Source organism: Lactuca virosa, chromosome 9 (genome assembly GCF_052849685.1).
Source record: "Lactuca virosa cultivar CGN04683 chromosome 9, Lactuca_virosa_CGN04683_v6, whole genome shotgun sequence".
Taxonomy (NCBI): Eukaryota; Viridiplantae; Streptophyta; class Magnoliopsida; order Asterales; family Asteraceae; genus Lactuca; species Lactuca virosa.
In genome coordinates, this window is record NC_136434.1 from 12,809,423 (window position 1) to 12,816,061 (window position 6,639).

Consider the following 6,639-nt stretch of genomic DNA (forward strand, 5'->3'; position numbering starts at 1 on the left):
CTCCAAAGATACGGGAGGGAGGAGTGACGGGTTAAAGTCCTGATTCCAACAACTTTTGCACCATTAACAAGACTAGTCCCTCCCCACTGGATCTTTTCCAAATTAAGCCCAATATTTACTCTTCATACCCCTGCTCCCATCATTCTTTTCATATTAAGTCCTAATAATTACCAAACATACCCCCACTTCTAAAATCCTTTTCAAATTAAATCTGTAATTTACTAAACAGCCCTCAGTTCTCAAAATCCTTTCATAATAGGTCCAATACTTACCAACCACCCCTTGTCTTCTAAAAAAAATCTTTACAAAATAGTCCCGAAATTATACTTTAACCCCCTAATAATCCAATTTATAACATTTGGCTCCCAAAACCAACATTTCACTGAATATTATGGATTTTAGGTTGCTACTCTTTCAATAAATCTTATCTATTTATTTATTAAATAGACGGGATGTTACACATTTAATGTTCACTTAAATAATAAATCACACTTTATATCCAATTTCAGAAACATGATCTTGTTTTTTTTTTCGTATAACATCCTACTTTCAACTTTTTTTATTGCAACATCTTACTTTCTATTACAACATATTTGACACCTATATTAGTAACACAATTTTCTTTTTAAATTGCAATGTGCTATACATATTAGATTATACTTAAAAAATTGTCTCCAAGCTCCTTTCTTAGTAACTAAATTTTCACAAATGCCCACATCAATTTAAACAAATTCCATAACAAATGAAAAATAAGAATACAAAATGTTATATGAATGGAACAATTTAAAAGTTAGTGCAATATTCTATGAGAAAGCCTACATTCCAACTACAATCATTAAACTGGACCAGTTAAGATCATAAAGTACATATAATAGAAAAAAGCCAAAGTAGCAAACAAAATCTATGAAGCAAGCACTAAACTTTTTATGATAGTTCAAATATAAGGGTAAAAAGGTCCAAAGCCTCAAAACTTCACCACATAGCAGCCTTCTGAGGAGAGATTGGGGAGAATGCATATAATGTAGACAACCAGCACAACAGCAAACATAAAGTACTCATGAAATTTCCATACTAGATTGCACTAAATGCTCTATACATTGTAAAAATTAGTGAATAACTAAGTGTTTACATGAAGGGGGTTCCCAAAAAATTATAGAACTTAACCACGATGACAACCAAACTTTCAACATTCCAGATCATATTGGGGTAAATGAGTTGTAAATGCATTATATTTATCACATAAAATCATCAATTAAAAGACTCAGAGCCCTTTACCAAACTAACAATGTAATTCACAAAAAAAACATCAAAACTTTTCTATTTCAAATTATGCTAACCCATTGACTATTTAAGTACCATATTCATCTTGTAAATTCTATGGCATGTACTCTAGTTTTCGAGAATCTTAGAATTGCAGGATGATGATCAACCATAAAAACAGACCCGCCAAACATTGATAAATATACCAAAAAAAAGACACAAAAATCCAAATTTGAAACTTGCTTGATAACATAAAGATGAAAGAAATGAAAGTAGGTTGTTGTAATACATAATTAAATGAAAGTGTCTTGCTTTTTCTTGCATTTAGGCATGGTAGATACCATGATGAAAAATTTGTAGAATCAAGAGGGTCAACAACAAGGTAGATACTGTAACGCCCGTGTTTCGGGGCTAAGCATTAGTGCAGTGAATTATGTGAATTATGTGCTTATATATTTTTTTTATAAAGAAATAATAAAAATAAGCGTCAAAATTGAAGTTTTGAATAAACCCGATATCGACACGTGAAGTGGTAGTGGTCGTGACAAGGATTCCGGACATATAAAGAACGCCGAAATCCGAGTTATAACGAAGGAGTTATGACATGTCGATGCTTCGCGACAGAACCGGCACGACACTGCACAACGTAAATAGTGAATTTACGATAGTGCGATCTTTAGCCTTAGCAATCTAAACGAAAGTCATAGAATACGTTAAACCGAGAGCGTGCATGAAAAGAACGCCCAAATCTGACTTCATATGAGAAAGTTATGATTTTTCGAAGTTTCGGTTTAGCGGTATACAGCCCGGAACTCGAATATTAGATCGAGCGGTTTTTAGCTGACACAACCTAAAAGAGAATCGAAGATCTCGTTAATAGTAGCGTAACAATAAAAAGACAGACGAAAACGGATGTCGGATGAAGAAGTTATGGATTTTTAACGGACCAATCCTGTCCCGGCCTGTTAAAAAATATAACTTTAAAAATAAATTCAAAATTAGCCAACAGAGTCTAAACGAAAGTTGTAGAGAACGGTCCCACCTACACGTGGATATAAAGAACGCCGAAAGGGGAGCTCGTACGTGAAACTTACGAATTTTTAAAGTCGAGACTCGGATTTGTGAAGCTGATTGCGAAGTTGCTGACGTGGCCGAATCTCAGTCGTTCCTTGTTGCCCACGCATCGCTTCAGATGAGTGACAGTTGGCCTCGCTACGCCCTATGTTCAAGAGGAGCGCCCAGCGTCCGAGAACGCCCCGCGTCCGATCTCGGTTACACCCACCGAACAAGCTTTCATCGGTCCACATTGAGCCACGTCGCCCCAGCCCTTATCCGACGCGTGTTGTACGAAGCAAGCCCTACGCGCAGCGTACTCCGGAGAGTAGGCCCAGCGTACTCTGCAGCTGGCGCCTATAAAAGGAGGCGGAGGGCTGCCATTCTTCTCACACCAAATCCTTCTCTTTCTCTCACTACTTTCTCTATCTAGCTTCCCTTAAGCCCCCTAAAGCCTAGGTAAACCCCCTAGCACCTGAAGGAAGCCCCGAGGCTCCCGAAGCCTCGAGAAAAAGAGCCTTTCGGCTCGGAAACGCTGCTCCAGCGAAGCCCGATTTTTGATAAAAACCCGCTGTAAGTGAGCTACGCCTACACCATTTTAAATATAGCTTTTATTTAAATATAATATCGTTGTTATGAACCTATAAATAAGATTTATCAGTGATTCAAAGTCGTTATACTGATTGATCTACTTACGGGAATGATGTCTAGGCTGTGATTTAGTGAGGTCACTACAAGAAACGGGACCTATAGGGACGACACATGTCGTCTCTATAGGTTTAAAAGGTCGTCCCTATAGGTGTCCAGGACGACATGTCGTCCCTATAGCTCTCGTCTCCATAGCCCCGTCGCAATAGATCTTTTTGGTCGTCACTATAAATATCTTCGCAATAGGTATCCTTTAGAGATGACATGTCGTCTTGTTCTGGTTCGTCGCTATACGGTGCTGGTCTCCATAGATGAAGCTATAGAGAGGACATGTCGTCTCTATAGGTGTATCTATAAAGACAACATGTCGTCTCCATAGATAAAGATATAGAGTCGACTCATCTCACCCTTTAGCAACAGGATGTCGTCGTGGTAGATGCATATGTAGAGACCACATGTCGTCTCTATAGATCTACCTATAGAAACGACATGTCGTCTCTATAGATATGCCCATACAGCTGCATTTTTTTCTCTAAAATTTCCCAATTTTCACTTTACAAAATTGCTAAAGCAATAAATTTACAAAATAACTAAAACGGTAAATTTAATTGCAAAACATTTAAATTCGATACAATCTCAAAACACTACATTATTGCAAATATAACTCAAGTATTGTTAATTGAAAAGAAGCATCTACATCTGTTTGTCTTTGTCTTCTTTGCTGCCAACATGGAAGGGCAACTTGGTCATTATTAACTACTCTAGTAACAATAGGCATATGTATCCTCCCACCAAATTCGTGGACAGCTGCGATTTTGCGTTAGTTATGGAAGAAATCAGTTACACATGATTCTAGTATGTAATAATAATATTAAAGAGCAATTGTCAAAACTTTACCTGGCTTCCTCTACCCTCTCACAGATCACATATACTTCAAACCTATTTAATACTGCAACAAAACCAACTTTAATTGTAAATAATTTCAATTTATAGAATGATGAATTGAATCAATCGAAAATTTAACATGGATAGAAGACGGAAAAAAAGAGACATAAAGAAGGAACTAGGAAGAAGGAACCTTGATCTTGATCCATGGCATCTATTTCATCTTCATCATTCGAAGATGTCCATCTCATTCAGTGCTGAACAGATTGCTTAAGCACCGAATTAAGAAAACAATTGAGTCGTTTTAGAAATGAAGCGTTGAATTGTTTTAGTTTTTCCTCATCGAGCCAAATATACATATGTGCAATTATAAAGCGTGTGATATAATATCTTCCATGCCTCTTGTATTGATGGAACTAATTTTCCATTTCTTCTCCTTGAATATGAATCAAGCCATGTCTGTATGAACATTGAACAACAGGCCAAATTTTATTTTCTTTTACCATAATAGCAATCTACTTATTTATTTTTTATTGCTATTATTTGTAAAAAAAATGCAAGTACATTGCTATTATGGGTAAAAGAAGTTAATGTTACCTTTTCATTGATTTTTTTATGTTGAAATGCCATTTTAGACATAAGATCATAAACTATAGGATTGCTCGATACCTTCCATTGACATTCCAACACCAACCTAAAAGTGAAACACGACATTATAAAAACAAAGATTAGGAATCAAATAAATTATGATTTTGAATATTAATTTTACCATTGTTGAGTTATAGCTAATACGAGCATCAACAGGTCCAGATCCTAGAAAATCTAGAACACCATACATCTCAACATTTCCTACAATATTATGCAGCATGCACCAGATATAAGGGACACCATAGAACTTATCTGAAGTAGTCCAGATAGGTTTGACTTCAGCAAAAAGGTGAAGGAAAATCATTTTCCCAATGGGAATTACTAAAGGGGCGTTTTTTTTCTAGAGAGAATAACTGTATGGATGAGATGAGAACAAATGACCATTTTACCCTTAATGGATTAAGCTGATTAAGTAAAAAAGAAAAAACCCCAAAAGTATAAAGATTAAAGTATCAACTATAAGCTTACCTTGCTCTAAAACTCATCAAGATCTTCTACTGCTGTTTTCTTGATTTCTCCACTTCGAATATTTTGGACCTCTTTAGCCATCTCTTTAACAATATCTTGAAGAAACTTTGCATAATCTATTATTTCATTTAACCTCCTTTTCAATGTTTCCTACAAACAAAATCAAATCAAGATATGAAGTTATGAAGTTGATAGATTGATGTTTAGAAGATGATATGAAGTTATGAACCAAAACCCGTTCTTTCATTTTGTCTTGAAAGGTAGAAGGTAACATATTAGGGAAAAGTTTCAAGAAATAAGAAGTAAGAACTCCATGAAGGGGACAATAATGAAAACAACAACAGGAACAAGACGAAAGATATCTGCTGTTGTTCGTGTTAGTTGTTGTCTCTCTCTTCTGGAAAGACTCTTTCCACCTGCAAGCTTAAGAAGCAATCTTGAACTAATCTTCATAATTTATCTCAGAATTAAGAAATCTTAAGGATTTCGACAAGAATATCATTGCACATTAGTACACAAATGTCTACAAGCAGAAAAATGCTTTGATTTACTTGTGAGCTTTCATGGATAAGTGTTGGGGATAGAACTTCCATGAAAGAGCTTGTGAATCAAAAGTAAAGAGCGAATTCATCGCCATAATTACTGTTGTACTAAGGAAAATAATTAGCACAAACACTTTCCAAATTGCTTATTTCAATTGTGATTTTCTATTGTATCTGAAAGAACTTATTCTGAATTTGCTATGAAAGACAAAAGCACGATCAGGCACTTTAATTTCAATCAAATGGTAAACTCCTATTAAGATGTAGTTATTAAGTTATCTGCACTTAGTAGATCTTAGTTTGAATTCTCAGAGTGTGTAAATTTGGTATAATCCTTAGTTCGTACTTCTAACATGTCCAACAAAGAAAAATTCAAGGATTCTGATGATCATATGATTCGAGACTACATTAAAACATAACAAATTCAAAAACACATAACGAATAATGATAAATGAATGGAGAATACCTGTACTCCCAAGTCTGAATGCCTGATTTGTAGAGGAGGAAATAAAGAGGCTCCCAATAATTGAACACTAACCTAGGTTGCCGGAGTGGGGCTTGTGTTCGTTAGAATTTGTAACTGGAGGTGAAAATGAAGCTGGTACTTAGAATCGTCGGCGTTGAAGCTAATCACTGGTGGTCTTCGGCAACTAGCATGAGGATCGAGAGAGAGGAAGAAGATTTGCCGGAAGTGGGAGGTGAGGAAGTTGGCAGGGGAGAATTGTCGATTGATCGACCGAGAGAGAGAGAAAGAGAGATTGATGATTGAGCGTGCGTGAATGAAACCAAGGGGGCTGCTCTCCTAATTTTGAGCATAGAAAGCTATGGGGACGACAAGTCGTCCCTACAGTTATCCCCACAACGACGTCACAGCATTAATTTCATGAATCGATTAAAAAAATATGTTATTTTTAATTTTTGGTTATTTGTTACAGCGATAAGTCGTCCCAATAGGTGTTTCAAGAACGAGCCAGCTCAACTTCCTTTCCCGCTTAACATGCTGAGACGAGAAGTCGTCGGTGTAGCTTCAAAAGTAAAAAAAAAATCGTCAAATCTATAGCGACGACATGTTGTCCCTATAGGTATCCAATAGCAACGAAAAATGTCGTCCCTATAGATCTCGTCCCTATAGATG

General features: G+C 36.2%; 1 long non-coding RNA gene across 4 annotated transcripts; it reads right to left on the reverse strand.

The window, feature by feature from the left end:
* Positions 1 to 3,539: 3,539 nt before the first annotated feature.
* Positions 3,540 to 6,317, reverse strand: LOC145135599 (uncharacterized). Of its 4 annotated transcripts, none has more exons than XR_013719905.1 (6): positions 5,971 to 6,317; positions 4,963 to 5,378; positions 4,444 to 4,540; positions 4,040 to 4,305; positions 3,859 to 3,910; positions 3,540 to 3,768 (listed from the first exon to the last, which is right to left on the reverse strand). It is a non-coding gene; the product is annotated as an uncharacterized LOC145135599 (long non-coding RNA). The 4 variants fall into 4 exon arrangements; XR_013719906.1 differs by adding an exon at positions 4,616 to 4,695 and having other exon boundaries at positions 4,963 to 6,314; XR_013719903.1 differs by having other exon boundaries at positions 4,963 to 5,112; positions 5,971 to 6,309.
* Positions 6,318 to 6,639: the final 322 nt, after the last annotated feature.